The 17,182-nt window shown below is 41.7% G+C and overlaps 1 protein-coding gene across 8 annotated transcripts in view; it reads right to left on the reverse strand.

Moving 5' to 3' along the window:
• The window catches only part of NRXN3 (neurexin 3), a 962,727-nt gene that overhangs the window by 357,473 nt on the left and 588,072 nt on the right, over nucleotides 1-17,182 (reverse strand). The gene's annotated exons all lie outside the window — the stretch shown is intronic.

The following is a 17,182-nucleotide window of genomic DNA, read 5'->3' on the forward strand; positions in this document are numbered from 1 at the left end:
GCGAAACGCAACCACCCCCCCACTCCGTGCGGAGACGGGACCTCCTCCCGAGCCGCCGTCCCGCTGCGCCTCGGGGGCAGCCGGCGCGGGGAGCCGCCGGCCGCGGCGCGGGAGCGGATGCGCTGAAGCGACACCGTCCCCGCCGCGCCGCCCTGTCCCAGGGCTCGTCCTGCGGCCGCACCTGCTCAGGAGCAAACGGAGAACCAGCAATGATCGCGCACTTTAAAACTCCATACGGCTCTTAGAGATTTTTTTTTTAAGGCTCCTGCAACAATAGGTGTAGTCCAAGCAGGTGTATCTGCGCTTAATTCTCGGAGAGTGAGGAATGCAGCCGAAGTTTGCAGCCCATAAATTAATAAACAAATGCAGTAGCTTTGTCTAGTAATTTACTGCCTATCAATTTGCATGGCAAAAATCCCCAGCCACACTGGGGAAGGCAAGCACCAGGAGTGAAGTGACTTACACTAGATCACTCAGGGAGTCAATAAGGAGCTTTAGAAAAGGAGCCAGCCAGCCACAGGGCTCACCTGGCACTGCACTGCCTCCTTCCCTTTCATTTATTCATACAAACGAATAAATAGTTTATGACTGTAAGTTTTCTTGTTTTCCCCTCTAGACCCGTGTTTGTAGGTGTGCACGCATGCGCCTCTGAAACCTGCTGCTTGACTCGAGTGTTTTCCCTAACGCTGAGGCACAGCGTTTTCAGTCATTGATCTCAATTTGGTACAACGTGTCAGTAACTTGTAATGAGTTGCACACCTAATACTATTGGTTGAGCCTGATATGCTTGTAATTTATTTTCTAGTAACTTATAGTATAAGTGATCTAAATCAGGGGCTAAAGCAGCCAAAAATGCTTTGCTGTTTTATCAGTGATTGTGAAAAGCAAGAATATTATCTTCACATTTATCTAACATCTGCCACCTAAGAATCTCAGAGTGCTTTAAAATCTTTTATTAATGAAGCTATTCAACAGCTTAAGGTATTACTTTGCCATTCTGTAGATCAGGAAACAGAGGCTCAGTCATGTTGAGCCAGTGAGTGACTGATAGACATGGGAACTGAACAGACCCTGAGATTCTCCCTCTCAAGCAGTACATGCTGTTATTATAAACTGTTTGACTGATTTGGTGGCCATATGCTAGCCTTAAAGCATGAATATCAGCTTTCTTGACAATGGGACACGCAGGTGGAGACAGGACTCAGTAACCTGTAGTGCAGGTGCCTCCCGGATGGCAAGTTTGCAGTGCCACACAGAGGGAACAGAGCAGTTTTATCTGTGCAAGACAACTTTTCCTGGCCTTGAGTTTTGTTGAGTAAACTGAGGTTACTGCCATATATGTGGTGGGATACCCAGAAGGATGCTGTGTTTGTGGGAAAGAAGCTCCCTGCTGCTATGTACTTGGGCGAAGAGGGAATAAACCTGTCATGACACCCTTGAAGGGCTGCTGACCTATGAGTCAGCACCCTTGAATCCCTCATCACAGAAGTCCTAATTTCCACACAGTCCACAAAGTACTCCAAAAAATTTATTGTGTAGTTAAGCTGTAGGGAGCCTGATTTAGGGGAAGAAAAGGACATGTATTAAATACACATCACTGAGTAGCTGATTTGTAAAATATAGGAAATCTGAATGAGTTTCAGACCCAGATAATTCTAACCAATGCAACAAAGATCTGCCTCCCATCATTTTGCTTCCTGTTTTCTCTGGCTACAGCATTACAAAAAGGACAAAAAGGTATCACACATAACAGGATCAGTCAGAGGGGCTACAGGTTTGAACATTGAGGACTCAATGCTGCTTTTCCAGGAGGTGAGGGTGGAAAATGCATTACTTTGTGTGGAAAATATATATGCTTTGGAAAGTGCAATTCTAGAGATAAGAGCAGGGGAACTGCATGGATAAACTCCTTGCCCCTGTCCTGCAACTATTTGCCCTGCTACTGAAAGAGAAGAAAACAGAAGAGGTTGTTTCTTTACTAAACTGTGGTAGCATCCTTCAGCTTTTAATTTCCTTTTAACAGTTCAACAGGCCACATCCTCTTCTCCATACTCCATCCCCTGTTCATGCTGGCCACCTTTCTCTTGGGTTGCTGTGGTAGGCAGAGCCCTCATTGGGCAATAAATTGCCAAGCTCAAAAACAAATCACTGATCCTTTTCCTCATTCAGTCTGCCACCAATCTTTCCCCACATACAGAGGTACCACCTTAGGTGCTGGTAGGACATACAAAGGTGAGCATCACTTCAGACTGCCCTGGCCAGAGACATGCCTGGACAGTCCATGAACAGGAGAAACAGAACGGCTGTGTATTGGCCCTCTGTTGGGGATTAGCTCTGCATTCTGCCTACTAACCTTCCTTTGATGGAAACCGGTGGGTAAACTGCCTTAGGCAAAAATGAGAACGGCCAAGAAAACCAAACTCTCAGAGTACACCATAAAAATAAATAATGAAAAAAAGGAAAACCCGTGAAGCTAGCTATAAATACATCATAGGAGTCTGGTGACACCGTAAAGTACTGGAACTTCACTCTGCCTTACTTTATGAGATGTCAGTGGATGTATTTACTGCCCTGTAGTTCACAGGTGACTCATTTATTTAGCAGCACCACTGCAGAAAAAGGGCAGATTTCAATTGCAGTTTTCCTCTTGGGTGGCAAGGGGAAGTTTATAGTCAGAAGTGACGTTTCAACATTATTCCCATTAGATTTACTTCAGAAGAGGATGGCTTTGTTGTATTCATATTAGTTTATTTGATCTGGATAAACATAGAGTATTTCTAAATGCTCTCGTGTCTTCAGAACCAAGATGGAATCCCTTAAAGGATAATGGATTCCATGACATGTTGCTCTCTACAGATATGAGAAAAGTCTTTTTCCTGCACAGCTGTTTCTTCTACTATAAGAGCAGAGAGCCACTATAATCCACAGAAATGAGAAATAATAAAGCAATTTTTTCTGAGTTTTAGAATCCCAGAAAGAGACCCAGTCATCTTGAAGCCCAGGAAGAGCTTGTACCCCACCTTATTTAAAGGAGCAAGTACAACTTTCTCTATGTTTCCTATTAAATCATAGCTCTTACCTACTTTGCTGCACTCGGACCTGAAAAATCAGTGCTGCTGTAAAATCACAGATCTTTTAAACTGGATCCAATGGGGAAACTCGATTAGCATTTATCAGTAGAGGGTGTCTGCCAGAGAGAGGACAGCTTTGTCTCCACCAGTAGAAGCTAACAAGGTACAGTGTTAGTCAGTGCTTTGGTACATAATAAGGCTAAGAGAATAAGGTCAGCTAGAATAGCCTGACACCCAGAAGCTTTTGCCAGACTGAACTGCTTCTCTCAAGGTTCAAAACAGTTCCATTATTTTTTTTAATGCACTTTTCCAAAAACAAGAAGGAGGGCGAAAACATGTCATATATATGACGTTAAAATACAGTTTTAAATAAACTAAACTAAAATAAACCAGAGGGAATTGCATGCTGTAGAGAGCTTAGGACTGGCATATAGACACCTTTGTCTTTAGCAAGCTACTTCAAATTCTGCTGACAACAGCAACAACCAAAAATCTGGTAAATTCCTCAGCACTGCTGGCAGAATTAACTGCTCTGAGACTAGTCCTTGGTGTCCCACTGTCCTTGTCATCACTGTCTCTCTGCAGGCAGCCTCAAGAGGCAGGACCCAGCAGCACCAAAAGATTATCAGTGTTTGCTCATCCAGAGCCAAAGGGGAGGGTTGCTCCAGGACAGGGCTGAAAAGTACGCACACAGCTGCTGTTATGCAGTACTTTTTTTTGTGTGCAGTACTTTTTTGCATATAACCAAGTTGCTGCAGTCTCCTAAGTTCTCAGTTTTATTCTGTATTTGGAAAAAAAATAAATTAAAAGAGCAACCTTTTCTCAGGGCTTCTGTGCTTTCCTTTAAAAACCAGTAAGTCCAGTTACCCACAAAAGTTGAGGCATATGCCTTACATGTTACCAGTAACAAAGGGCAGGTATTCTCTTTTCTGCTCAGCTCCAGGGACCACAGATTGCCAAAAGCAACTAATATAGAAGCTTTAGAGCCTAGTTTTGTTCTCATTTATGTCAGGGTGAATAAACTCAACAGAGCCAGTAGATTGACATCAGTGAAGGGAAATCTGACCCTTGGTGTTCATTTTGAGAAGAAAAATGCAAATTGATTACAACCAGGTAGTCTGGGCTAGCAGTAAGTTAGCCAAAAGTGATGGTAACCACTGAGACACAAATTCAGTTCTATCAAACATCCAATTTAAGGGCCAAAAATCTTGTAAAGTTCAGACTTTCTGTCATACCTAGAGTCCTACTTCAGTGGAAACAAGCAAGAAACATGGCATGGGCACACAAATACAGCAAAAAATCTCTTTTTGATAAGTGTTAATCAACTAGAATTGGGAAAAAGGCAATGTCAGGATTTGCTAATGCAAACTGACAATAACATGTTAAAATTGCCTGTTTGCTGGATAATGTGTAAAGGATGATCCACTGTACTCAGCACTATGCAAACTAACACTGAGAGTCCCTTCCCTGGAGAGATTGCAAACTTGCTGGAAAGGCATGGGCCAACATATGTCAGAACAGCTTTATGAACAAACAGTACCTTTTTTTGGCCAAAGTCTGCTAGTCTGCAAACCTATGAGAATGGAAGGCACTGGCAATAGTGCCTTGACACAGGAGTGTCTGATCCATGCTTTCAGCCCTGAGCATGGGAGTTCTTCACTCCCTCATCCCTGGGAATTCTCTTTCACAGAATGTGCTTCAGAGATACCCCTAACCACCTGCAAGCACCCATCTCTCTTAAAGCTGCCTCAAAAATTAAGACAAAATGCTTCTCACACCTCAGACCTCTACCAGATCAGAAATTATTAATGGGATTTGTGTTAAATAAAGGATGGTCAAGTTTAGTTTATTTCAGTCATCATAAGGAGGTTCTGTTATTCAAGTACCAACCCTCTCCCCCCTACTGTCTCACCAACACTTCAGTCCCTGCCTCTGGGGTACTTTATCAAAGTGGGCTAAGCAGGCTCTAGTCTGCCCTTCAGCCATGTGCTGACAGGCAGACTCTCATCTCACAAGAGAAAACCGATCTTCTTGTGGTTGCAGCACTTTTTCCTCCAGGAAGGTTGGAACTACATCTATCTCTTATTCTCAGTAAAAGCTGGGCTCAATGGCAGCTGCTCAAAGCTTGTCAGGCAGAGAAACAGAACCTGCTTGGACTTCTTGTATCGCTTTCAGCATTGTGACTTTTTATCAAAGGTTTGTTCAGGCTCAGAAAGATTCTAGAAACTAAAAGACTAGCTGAATTTGAAAAAATCAGAGTTGCCCACTGCTTGGCCTTAGATAATTATTGAATTGCCAATGAAGAAGCCGACAGTTTAATTTTCTGATGTTTCTTTCACAGAGTTTACACTTCCACTACCTAAGTTTCACTAAGTATATCAGCATAAAATGGTAGTGACCTGTAGAACTGATTTCCATCATTCATAACAGCCCCCTTTTACACATCTGTGATTAGCCTGATTTTATGTTGAGAAAAATTCATCTCTAGCCTAACTCATAGCAACTGATACTATGGATGCATGTGGCTACTATGTTTATGGAAACCAAAAGATATGTGTACCTTCTTCTCCTTATGTTTGGAACCAGGTGAAGGGGCACAGCCTGTTTCCAGCCTAGGTGTGAGCCCTGCCTGGGATAACACACTGCCTTCAGTCACTCTTGCACCAGCAAGAGGTCAGACACACCAGCAGATCACAGATGTTGCCTACACTAATTTTGTGTCTGTTCTGCAGATCTAGATTTAGATCTGGAAGATCTGCAAGCCGTGCCTTACACACTAGGGCAAATATTAGCACTGCAGAACTAACATCTATATCATGAATTTTTAGTGTGGAACAGCTGGGAAATTATTTTTAAGAGTTCTGAGTTCTAAAATTTAAATACTACCTGAAAAACTGAAGTAGAAAGACATAGAGAATAGATGAAGCTAAAATACCTGCTGAGATAAATAGGGAACTATTTTAATTTTGCCTGTGAAAGCAGAAAGAAGACTTATTTTTCCTTTTGCACTGAAAGAAATCTCATCTGACACAGAAAGGAAAAGCTGGAAAAACTGTTGCTCCTTTAAACTGACTTCTGTACTAATGAAAAGTGAGCTCTCCAATATGCACTGTGCACAGTTTCCCCTCTGCTTCTCTTTTCTCTTCCATCTATCATCTTTGCCTGGCTTTTGCCTGTAATCACCTGTTCAACTCACAGCAATAACTTCCAGGTGACTGCTGTTTGCTGTGGTCATCCAGCCACCAAAAAAAAAAAAAATATTAAAAAAAAATTTAAAAAAAATTAAAAGCAAAGAAACATAGAGGGGGAAAACCTTTCAATGCCATGAGTGTCTCACCACCTGACAAAGAGTGAACTGATCCCAGCAGCCAAGCTCCTTGCGTGGGAGCTGCTGGTAGGTGTAATTTCCTAAGACGTATACCTTGTCAGAGTGCAGGAGATTAAAAGAAAAAGAAGGTCAGAGCAGCCAAAGCTAAAAATCTGAAGGACAAAAGAAGATCTGTGGGGGACAACTCTTCCGCTTTTAACCTTGAAAGAGTGCATTCTGCATGGTCTGTGTCAAATAACTTATTGGCTAAGGTGTAACAAACAAGAAGCTGTTAGATCTCTGTGCCCAAAGGGGACAGCTGTTTTTACAGGTGGTGCCTGTACTACATGACCTGCTCAGGGTAGTACAAGTATACAGTCCAATTGCTCTCAACCACAGTGGAAATGAACTATCCCCCTCCAAGTAACTAGGCTCATAATAGACTAGACAGACTGGTACCTTAAGAGGCTGTATTGTCCCTGTCTCCACCAATGCAGTAAAAACTTTGCCTACAACACTTTTGCTGATGTCCAGAGTGTAATGAAGAAGAATCAATTCTCTGGAAGCAATATATACCAGTGTTCAACTTTATAATTTTTTTTTTCCCCCTCCTTCTCACAAATCTGCCATAGTAAAAGAAGTCACACATGTGACACCTCTGAATTACAAATGCATTAATCAGGACATAATTAATCTTAGATTTCCTTCTGCCCGGGTATAAACATACTAAAATATTGTAACTAACAGCAGTATATAATATATTGCAACACTCTGATAGTATATATAAGCATCTCACTAAGTATGTGAGCAACGTGACCACCAAACAGCCAAACAAGACATAGATATTTGCTCATAGGAGGCATCCAGGCAACAAAAAGTTGAAACAAAGGACAAGATAAGCATAAGGGATGCAAACGGCATCCTGCTAACACAAGAAGCATGTCTGGGGGAAAAAAAACCAGGAGAAGCAGCACTGTTGGCAGTTGAAGATCCCATTTTTGGGAGATCAGAATAGCATTAAAGAATCAAGCACGTAAAGGGTAATTGGATATGGAAGATGACAAGCCAGCATCACTTCCAACTTCTCTCATCCTTCTCTACTTCTCACTTCTGCAGCTAAAGCGACCAAGAACTGTAGCTGTCAGAGCTAAGTGTAGAGAATCAGCTCTGTGACACTGTATAGTCACAGTTAATTTAGGACACAAATGTTAAAGAATAACAGCTCTGCAGTTTTGTATATAAAGCAATAATTAATGACAATATTTGAGAATTAACCATTGGCATAAAGTGTGTTGCTACTCAATGAGTTCAGTGACGTTTTGGTTTAAAGCTCAAAACTGGTCTGATTTACTAGTGTTCTATATGTTCCCTTCCTAGCAATCTGTAATTCCCCAACACACAGATACGCACACATTTTCAGTTGCAATATTGAGGTGTTATTTCTTCTCTATAATACAAGAAATATTATTTCCTTCCTCTTTACAGATACTATTTACATATTTGAAGACTTCTGCTATGTCCCTCCTCCCTAGACAAGGACATTTGCTCTATTGTTCCTTAGAAAACTATGGGATTAGACTCTCCTCATTATTGCTGGTTTCCTAAAGACTTTTTCAAAGTATCCACGTTTTTTTTGAAGTGCAATGTCCCACACTGGATGTAGTCCTTGAAACAAAGTCTTATGAGCACTGCCTATATAAGAACAATTATTTCATGTATCTTATTGATGATACTTCTGTTTACATTTCTTGTAAGGTGTTTGCCCCTCTTGCACAGAAAGAGAGCTCATAATAGCACCTTGCTAGCTACTCCCAATTACATATTTTGTAACATGAAAAATACCACTAAGCCCTGGTCCACAGGTTCCCAGGCCTTTTGCACTGAGATTTTTAAAAGATTTTGCAACTTTCAGAAAGTGCAGCTTAGGTCACTGCAGTATTATGCTGAGGTGAGTAGCTATACAGCATCAACTACCTGTTCCCTGCTGATAGATGTAACACTTCCAAGGACAGGCCCTGGCTTCAAGGCATGCAATGCACCCACACAAACAAATCAAAGAGATGGAAGCAGAATACACTCTGGGTCTATTTGCAGCAACTGATCAGGGACCTTACTGGGGTACTTGTCTCCAGCAGAGAGGTTCAACAAAAGCACAAGAGTGAGAATAAGGAGCACAAACTGCTTTAAAAACATCTCTCTCCTTGTGAAGCACCTCCCCCTCCTGTCATTCCCCAGGGTCTCAAACTCCACCTACACAAGCTTCCCCAGAACTGCAGGTCTCCTGAGGCCCCAGCAGTTTCCTTGACTTGTCATATCCTCCAATTCACATGTAATTCAAAAAGTGTTCATAGTATTCACATGGATGCAAAAGCCAACTTCCTCAAACAGAGCATTTCCCTTTGCCCAGCACCCAAGTCCTTGAGCAAAATGGGAGGGAAAGCGTCCCTCTGCAACAAAATCCCACTGGGCTGCAAACACTACCAGAGCAAGTATAGTCTCCAGGAGTACAAGGACTTTAAGCACCAGGCAGCCATAAAAACTGGGACATGGAAACAAAGGGAAAGAGTAGCAAACTCCCTCAATGATAGTCTGTAAACAACAGATAAAGTGTGAACTGCTACCAACATGAATACTATCTGTTGGGTAGAGTCAACAAATAATCCAGCTATTCATTGTAAATGGCCAAGGAAAAAACTAAAAACAGCAATGCAGGGGTTACACTTAGATACATACAAACACATGTGCATGCACAGGAGCATGCACACATGTTTCTGCTCTGCTCTCTCCTCTGTAGGCTCTTATCTCCTCCCCAGACCATCAGCCCAGGACAGATGCAGAAGAAACAAACAAAAAAAAACCAAAAAACCCCAAAAAAAAAAAAAAAAAAAAGGGAAACTAGCAAAATGCCTGGCATTACCTGTAGAGGGAACTCACTTAAAGAGCCACACTTTTTATTTCTTCCATCTGAATTTTGAATTGGTCATACAAAAGCCATCTGCACCCTGGACCAATATATCCCTTAAGTAACCCCTTAAGTTATAATTAGGTCTGCATATTTTTAATTAGATGCCATGTTTCACCCTCCCTTGCCTTTTTATTAGTCACCTAAAGTGAGCACTCAGGATGGCAACACAGTCTGCCACAGACTCTTCCAAAGTACTGGCAGAAGTATGGTGGGTATATGAGGGTGAAAGAAATGTGAGTGGTCTTCAGGATGACTAACTGTGAATCATTTTGTTGCTGTCTTTATCTCTGCATTCTGATCTCCTCCTGCACAGAAATCTAAAGGTAGCTATTTTGTGACAGCCCAAGCTACCAAAAAAACCCTCAAAGAGACAGAAAGCAGTATGTGATCAACAGAACAAGCAGATATACAGGTGCTCTGTATAACACATTTCCTTGCACTGAGACACTACTTACCCACTACCAGCCCCTACACTAGGTGTTATCACCAGAAATGTAGCAGCAGGCAGATAAAACAAGGGCATCTGATATTCCTGGCTACCTGAAAACATGTTTGTTCTACAAGCAGCAGAACTGCAGAAATAACTGAGGAAATGAGGCTTTATGATTCCCCTTTGTTGTGCTGTGTGTGCCCTTCCCAATTCACCACAATGTCACCATATGACCTTTGGTTCCTCCTGCATTCTCTCACACAGCCTCCTCTGATGTGCTCTGATTTTTGTTATATTTCCTTACCCCACTGTAACACCTTTCATTTACTTTCCTTCTCATGTCTTGCTTTGGTTGAGCAAGAGGCAGTCTGTGTGGATGCAGGTTCAGAGTTGCAAGCCTGCCAGGTGGTGGGCCAGCCCTTACACCTGAGCAGGGATGAGGAACAGCTTTTGGAGGAATTCAGTATCTCTGGGGCTTTAATGCTCCTGTCAAATGTGGTGGCTGATGGCCAGGCAACCAAAGGGGTGATGGCCAGACAGAGTGATTGTAGAAGCATGATTTCCCCAAAAGAACACACTGAAATAGCACTGTATTTCTACACTTGTACAGAGTGGTCCAGAAGGAATCCTTCAAAGGTGAGTAATTCTATTCCCCCTTTGATCAAGCATTATTCTCCACTAGAAATGGGAGATTTCATCTGGCACTGGCAGCAGGACCTAGACCAGCTAGACCCCAAAGGTAGGAAGGATGCTGCTCTTCCCCACTGCAAACATTGCTTCTGTATCAGAGCCAAACACTGAACAAAACTTGCACTGGAAAGAGAAATCAATTATCTAATGAAGTTAGAGGAAAGAAAAAAATACTACACAGGCGTAAATTTCAAAACCAGTAGAACAGCACATTTCCAACTTCTGTCAGAGAAATGGGTGGCCTCTGAGGGAAGCCCTAAGCTGTCTAATTATTTGTAGGTTCTCTGAAACCTTTTGACCTATCCCAAGAAGGACTGCTGAGCTTTAAAATACTTTAAACAAAATTTTCATCTAAAGGAATAAAGCTATAAAAAACGTGTGCTTTCAGCAAAGGATGATCTAATAAATTGTGTTTGGTTTGTTGTTTTGGGGTTTTTTGGGTTTTTCTTTTTCCCAGCAGGCTGTCTTGCAGGGAATCACTCTCATTATTGGGTTTTCTCAGGCCACTAGTTACAGGCTGAAAATGCAGATGTTTATACAGAGCTTATCATAGCTTAGGTTACATAAATCATGGTAAAATAGGGTTAAAATCCCACTAGACGAAGCACTGAGACAACCAGGCAAAAATCCCTCTCCATCCAAATGGGACAGCTGGCATTTAGCAGGTATTTTTACCTCCATCCATCTTCATTTTTCTCCTTATCTCCCATATTTGTAATGGCTCATCCCATCTTGCACAGTAACACACAGGCTCACCCACTCACTCCCATTTCTTCTCTTGCCAAGAAAAGCATCCTGGTGGGATTCAATCATTTGTTGTCCACATAACTTCTGCTGTATGTCTCTAAATAGCTGACATCTGGAGGAGCTATACCTTCCTTGGCACAATCAGATGCTGCTAAAGAACATGACAAAATGCCTCATTCTTAAAATATCTTCTCTCTTCCCCCTACTTTTTCCTACATGTTTTTTTTTTCTTTTCTCAGAGGGATTCACAATCCACTTCACACAGTGACCAGCTTTCCCAGTTATTGTTCCCAGGGATATAAAGAAACCAATGTAAAAGTATATACTGATAACAATCCATTATTTCTGCCCTCACGTCTGTAACATATTCATTGCTGTTCAGGAACAATGTATCACTCTAGAACACTGCTGCTGAGCTGGGGAAACAAGTGGAGCATTGGATTCTTTAATTACAAAACTTCACTTTCCTCTTTACTATTCAGAAAATTTTTATATCAACTAAAACAGAGGTTTCACAGACTACAGAATTGTCTGTCTGTACAATATGTTTCACTTAATGATTATTTCTGGCTCACAAACAAATAGGGAGTCTACAAGAATATGATCCTGATCTTGATATGATTAAAAGACTGAAAGAAATGCAGAAGGGGGAAAATGTTACATAGATTTCCAGCTTGCCTCAATTTTGAATGCTTGCTTTTGCAACAAAAATCCCAAATTACTCAGAGCAGGGTTGTTGTTTGCTTTTTTAACATTCTCTCACACACACATGCCAATCTATTCATGTTCACATGTAATCTTTACTTCAGTGGACTATGCTTTCATTCAAAAAATACAGCTAGCACATACATGCCTCAGGTCACCCAGGCAAAAAGAATTCTAACAGCCAGCAAAGTGATGGGTAGCACAGATGCTCCTAAACTGATTAAATTGCTCTTGCTGGAACACACACACCACAATCCCTTTCCCTGTTGGTTTATTCAAGGTACCGTGTCATTCTTCTCCGAGCCCTTCCCAACTGCTCTTGTTAGCAGGTTGAGAGAATTAAGTTGACTCACTAATATTAACAGGTCTCTCTAATTCAATAGCAGCTTGTTTAGAGAATGCCACCTGCCTTCTCTTTAAGCAAAAGATACTGAAACACAGCCAACACTTTACCCAGCTGCTTCAAAAGCTAAAATTAGACACACCTGTCTTAACAGTTGTTTCAGCAGCTGGACATTGGGATTTGGATCATTCAGATTTACTCACAGCTTTTTCCCCTTAGAGCCAATAGTGCAATTTTAGTGTTTCATCCTGTGTTTAGAGAAATTTATGCTGCAGGGGACAGTGTGAATGAATCAAAAGAGGTCAGAATGTTTCTCTTCCACATTGCTAGACTTTGCTACAATCCAAGAAAAACTGCCTTCAGTTCCTGCCTTCAGATTCAAATGGGATCAAGATATTCCAGTCTTGACCTAATAGTAAACAAGAACAAGATCTTTAACCATCTATAAACCAACATAGGGATAAACTGCAAGTATAAAATGGCAAGTTTGAGAGATTTGCACTCTCTTTTTGCTGCAATGAGGTGTCAGTGCTCATAGCTAAAGCCAGCAAGTGAATCCTGCTAACTTTTCCATGCAAAACCCACTTCCCCAGCATCTAAAGCACAACTGTCCCACCACTTGTCTTCACATTCAAAGTGATCCCCCACTGCAGAAACCTATGTCATGCTGGAAACAAAAAACACAGATGTTATGAAAGAACCGATTGTAAAGTGAAAGACAAAATAAATGAAATCTTACTGAAATTACACTTTAAACATTTGCTGGAGCTGTTTCCAAGCTTCTGTATCTGACCAAGTTGCTTGAGAATCCAAAAACCTTGTCCTGAAAGGAAGGTTCAATTCTCTAAAATTGCAGTATTTCACAATCTAGTTCTGTTTGCCTTTTCCCTGAGGCAAAATCAATTTATAGAGTGCTATCCAGACCCATTTATTCCCAAACTAGTGTCAAGCCCTCTGTTATTGACTGTGGGACCAACTGGTAAACATGATCAGGGAGATAATCTATGTTCCAAAGAAGCATGCAAAACCAGGAATTCCATGAATTTGTGCTATAACTAAAAAAAAGACACAAAAGAATTCTCAAGACAGTTCTTGCAGTAACAGTTGGCCCTGTAGAGTTCCTATATAATCAGAAGCCATCAATTTGTAAACATGAGTGCACTGAGTCATATAAAAGTAAACATCTCACAGAGTATATACTCATTATGTACTTCCCTGGAATGGGCACCTGAGTGTTTTCAAAGAAAAGACACTTAGGATATGAACCCAGAGAGGTAGCATGCACACCTATAGAGATTATTTATAATGTACATAAATGTATGCTAGCATACAACCATGGCCATAGAGCTCTGTAGCCAAGGGAGCAGGGGCCTCAGAGCACACTGCACATTATCAGCTTCCCATCAAAACACACTGCAAATTTTCTAAGAGAGAGGGGGAAGGGAGACTACTTGGCTGTCAAATCCAGTAATAGATGCTTGTCAAGAGTGTTTTTGAGTAAAAGTGCTTGGAGAAGTGGGGCCACCATGAACAAACTGCCCAAGTTGAACTCAAGAGCAGGGAAGACAGGAGAGACAGTGACAGAAAGACTTTCTCCTCTTTCTGGGAAATAATGAACAAATCCTCCTGGGTAATTACTCTGTTACACCTGCTAGCCCTGCTCTCAAGTCCATATGAGACAAAAGATGCTCCTATCTTCCCTCAGATTAAATGTGCCTTGTAAAAAGCGATCAGAGATTGGCGCGATAATTATCCTTCCTCATTAGAAGCAAGCCCTGAACCTGACTGAATATGACTCCTCTGTCAAGGCCCTTTGTGGGCTCTAATAGAACCCAGCCAACATCAACAGGCACAACACTTCATGTGAACAAAACAAAGCAACATATCAAGTAATCTTGTCTTTTTAGTTGCTTTTTCTCTTCCAAGCCTGATAAGTGAGGTGGGAAGGTGCCAAATTCTTTTTTAACTAGTATAAATGTGCCTAAATGTCACAGAAGAGCCTTGTGAAGTGAAAAGCTTTCTAAATGTTTTTCTCTCCCACATCTAAAATAGATTGCTCTTTTTTCTTTTTCTTTTCAATTAAAAATGGCACACTCTCTCAGACCACTGCCTTTCACCATTCCAAGGGTCAGCCAGCTGTAGGGACCCAGAGAGCTTTCAGTGTTCTTCTGGAGTATCATATACCAATAGTGCAAGGGTACACCTTTGCACAGGGAAGCCAGAAAGAAGTGTAAACACATGGGTAAATGCAAAGTTAAAAACTCTTCTGACAGGAGCATGAGCAAACCTAAAAGACCTAAAGACCTTTCTGTGACAGAACATACATGCTCCTTTTTTTGTTTTGGTGGGGGTTTTTTGGGGTTTTTTTTTTTTGTTTGTTTGTTTTGTTGGGGTTTTTTTTGTGTTTTGTTGGTTTTGGGGTTTTTCGTTTGTTTTTTGTGATTTTTTTTTAATGCATTTGGAGCATATTTGTTGCTTTGGTTCTTTTGTTCTTTTCTGTTAGCATGAACATGAGCAGTGACTAACCCCCAAGAACTCTGACCCCAGTGACTGCAGCAGCACTATGGAAAAGGCAGTGCTGAGGCAAAACACTACTCCTGGCACAGGCAGGGCAGACAGGACAATCTCATTTAAAAGGGATGAGTGGGAACAGCTCAACCTTCCACACTGGTGCACATCTAGATATGACTGGTAGGTACAACACACTGAGAAGGATGGGTGGTCAATGATCAGTCATTATGGGAGCTTTGTGACAGCAGATGAGGGCAGACAGCACTGGCTAGTGCACAAACTGGAGAATTAAAAAGAACTGGAGAGAACTGTGGTTAGTGGCCTTAATGAATCAGCTACTTCCCTTTTATAGTACCACCAACCGTGGTCACTTTATCATCCCAAAGGTCACTCCTCTCTCCTCAGTCTGGCTCATTTCTTGATGTTCTCAGTTAAAAAGCTCTGATTGCATTTCTGGTCTTGCCAGAACGATGTCAGGAGAAGCATCCCATTTGGTTCTGCAGCCAAATAGAGGGCTCAAAGAAATAATCACATCCTGTATCCTGTTCAGCAAAACACGCTGCAAAATGATGCTACTTTGCAGCAGTAGGAGCAGAACTGTGCTAATGCATTACACTATCCTGCACCACTGTCAACTGAGATGTGTGCTGCAAAATGCAATGGCTTTTAAAAAGAAAACTTATTCTTCAAGTCATCACATTACAAGTACATCACAAGAACACAGAAAACACATATAACCTACAGGAATGCTATAACTTAACACGTAAGAGCAGAGTCAGACAGCAGATTTAGGACACCTGACATCACAGAAGAGTAACCTTGGGCACTCTGCAAAGGAGCCCTCTCCATGCATGGGATTCCACTGCAACCTACCTCATTCTCAGCCTCCTTCCAACACCCAAATCAAAAGACATCTTCTACACTGGAAAAATGAAGTCTCACAAAATTAATTTTACTATTTCACCATCTGCCACAGTCTGCTCTTTCCCAAGAAGGAATGTGGGCCTTTCCCTTCTGGGCAGAATCCAGAAGCTCCAACTAGTAAAACTAGCATACTCTGAAGTCTAAACATCAGAGCTGGCCCCTCAGGTGCAACAAGAGGAATTTAAAACTTTTTTTTTTTTGTTTTAATATCGTACTGTTCCTTTTATTTGCCTTTTCTTTCTGTATGTGGGTAAAGGGAGAGGAAAACTGGGGAGAAGGGGGCTGTATTCATGCTTTCATCTGTAGTAAATAAAAAAATTTGTTTCATAAAAATTAAATGAGCAGATTCAATGACACTATGCCTGCAGGAGCTCAGATTTTAAGATACACATCAGCCACCAGTGGCCTCAAATTAAATTATGTACTAGCAATAAAAAGCATCTCACACTTAAAAAACAACAGAATTCTTGATCAGTGAACATTTCAAAATCTCTGCTCTGCAGAGGCATATCCAGGTGTTTGCTAGGCAGATGTGACAGAACATTACCACACTGGAGCAGTGCTTAATTGCTGTGATCATTTAAATATGCATTTATTTGCTTTTGGATAGAGAAAATGAAAAGCTAAAGTGGAGTTGTTTTGCGGCTCCACTGCTAGTTACTAGCCTCCTCATGTAGGTAAAACTTGGGTAGGCAACATTGCTCTTCGTGGCCTTACCTCAGCTTTCCTAAAACTAATCATCTTCACAGAAATCTGACTTATTTTGTTGGTCTCCCTTCTCCTGTGACCACTTGCCTCTCCCTTTTTTGTCTTCCTTCCTTGTCTCCCTTTTTTATGGGCTGCACTGGGACTAGGAGCAAGAGTAGCACATGCATAACCCCATTTCTTAACCTTGCTGCATACAGCATTTCTCATTTTCAGGAAAGTTCCTTTTTATTATTGCTGGCTGGCACCTTATTTGCATAAAGATGAACTATGAAGCTGTGTTTACCTCTCCTCTTCTGCAATACCAGAGTCTCCTGATGAGTTTGAGTAGTTTTAAACAGGGTTGTGCTTTCTCTTGTGCCCTCTTGCAAGCTTGGTGCTCTGCCAGGCAGCTGCAGAACGGCGACATTGAGTGCTGAATACTCCCTGTGCAGCAGGATAACAGGAGCTCCGAGGGGGAAGGCTCATCCAAGCTCCCACAGCCAAAGCCTGGCAAAAAGAATGAGCATTCCTGCTGCCTTGAAAATGATGTATGTGCACAGAGGCTTTGCACAAATTACAGCCATGTATGATGCCCTACACTGCTGCCTGAAGCCCTGCAAGTAAACGGCCACGCAGAGAAACACTTCAATAGCGCGGACCTGAACACCACCAAGATCAAGCAGCAATATGAAAGGTAAAGTAACTCCACTGCCCAGGGTCAGCCTTTGCTTGCAGCGTTGTTTTTACATGGATATTCATATATAGCTTAATGGCTGGCACATTCAAGGGGGTAGCAGGAGAT

Source organism: Passer domesticus, chromosome 6, assembly GCF_036417665.1.
Source record: "Passer domesticus isolate bPasDom1 chromosome 6, bPasDom1.hap1, whole genome shotgun sequence".
In the NCBI taxonomy this organism is placed as follows: domain Eukaryota; kingdom Metazoa; phylum Chordata; class Aves; order Passeriformes; family Passeridae; genus Passer; species Passer domesticus.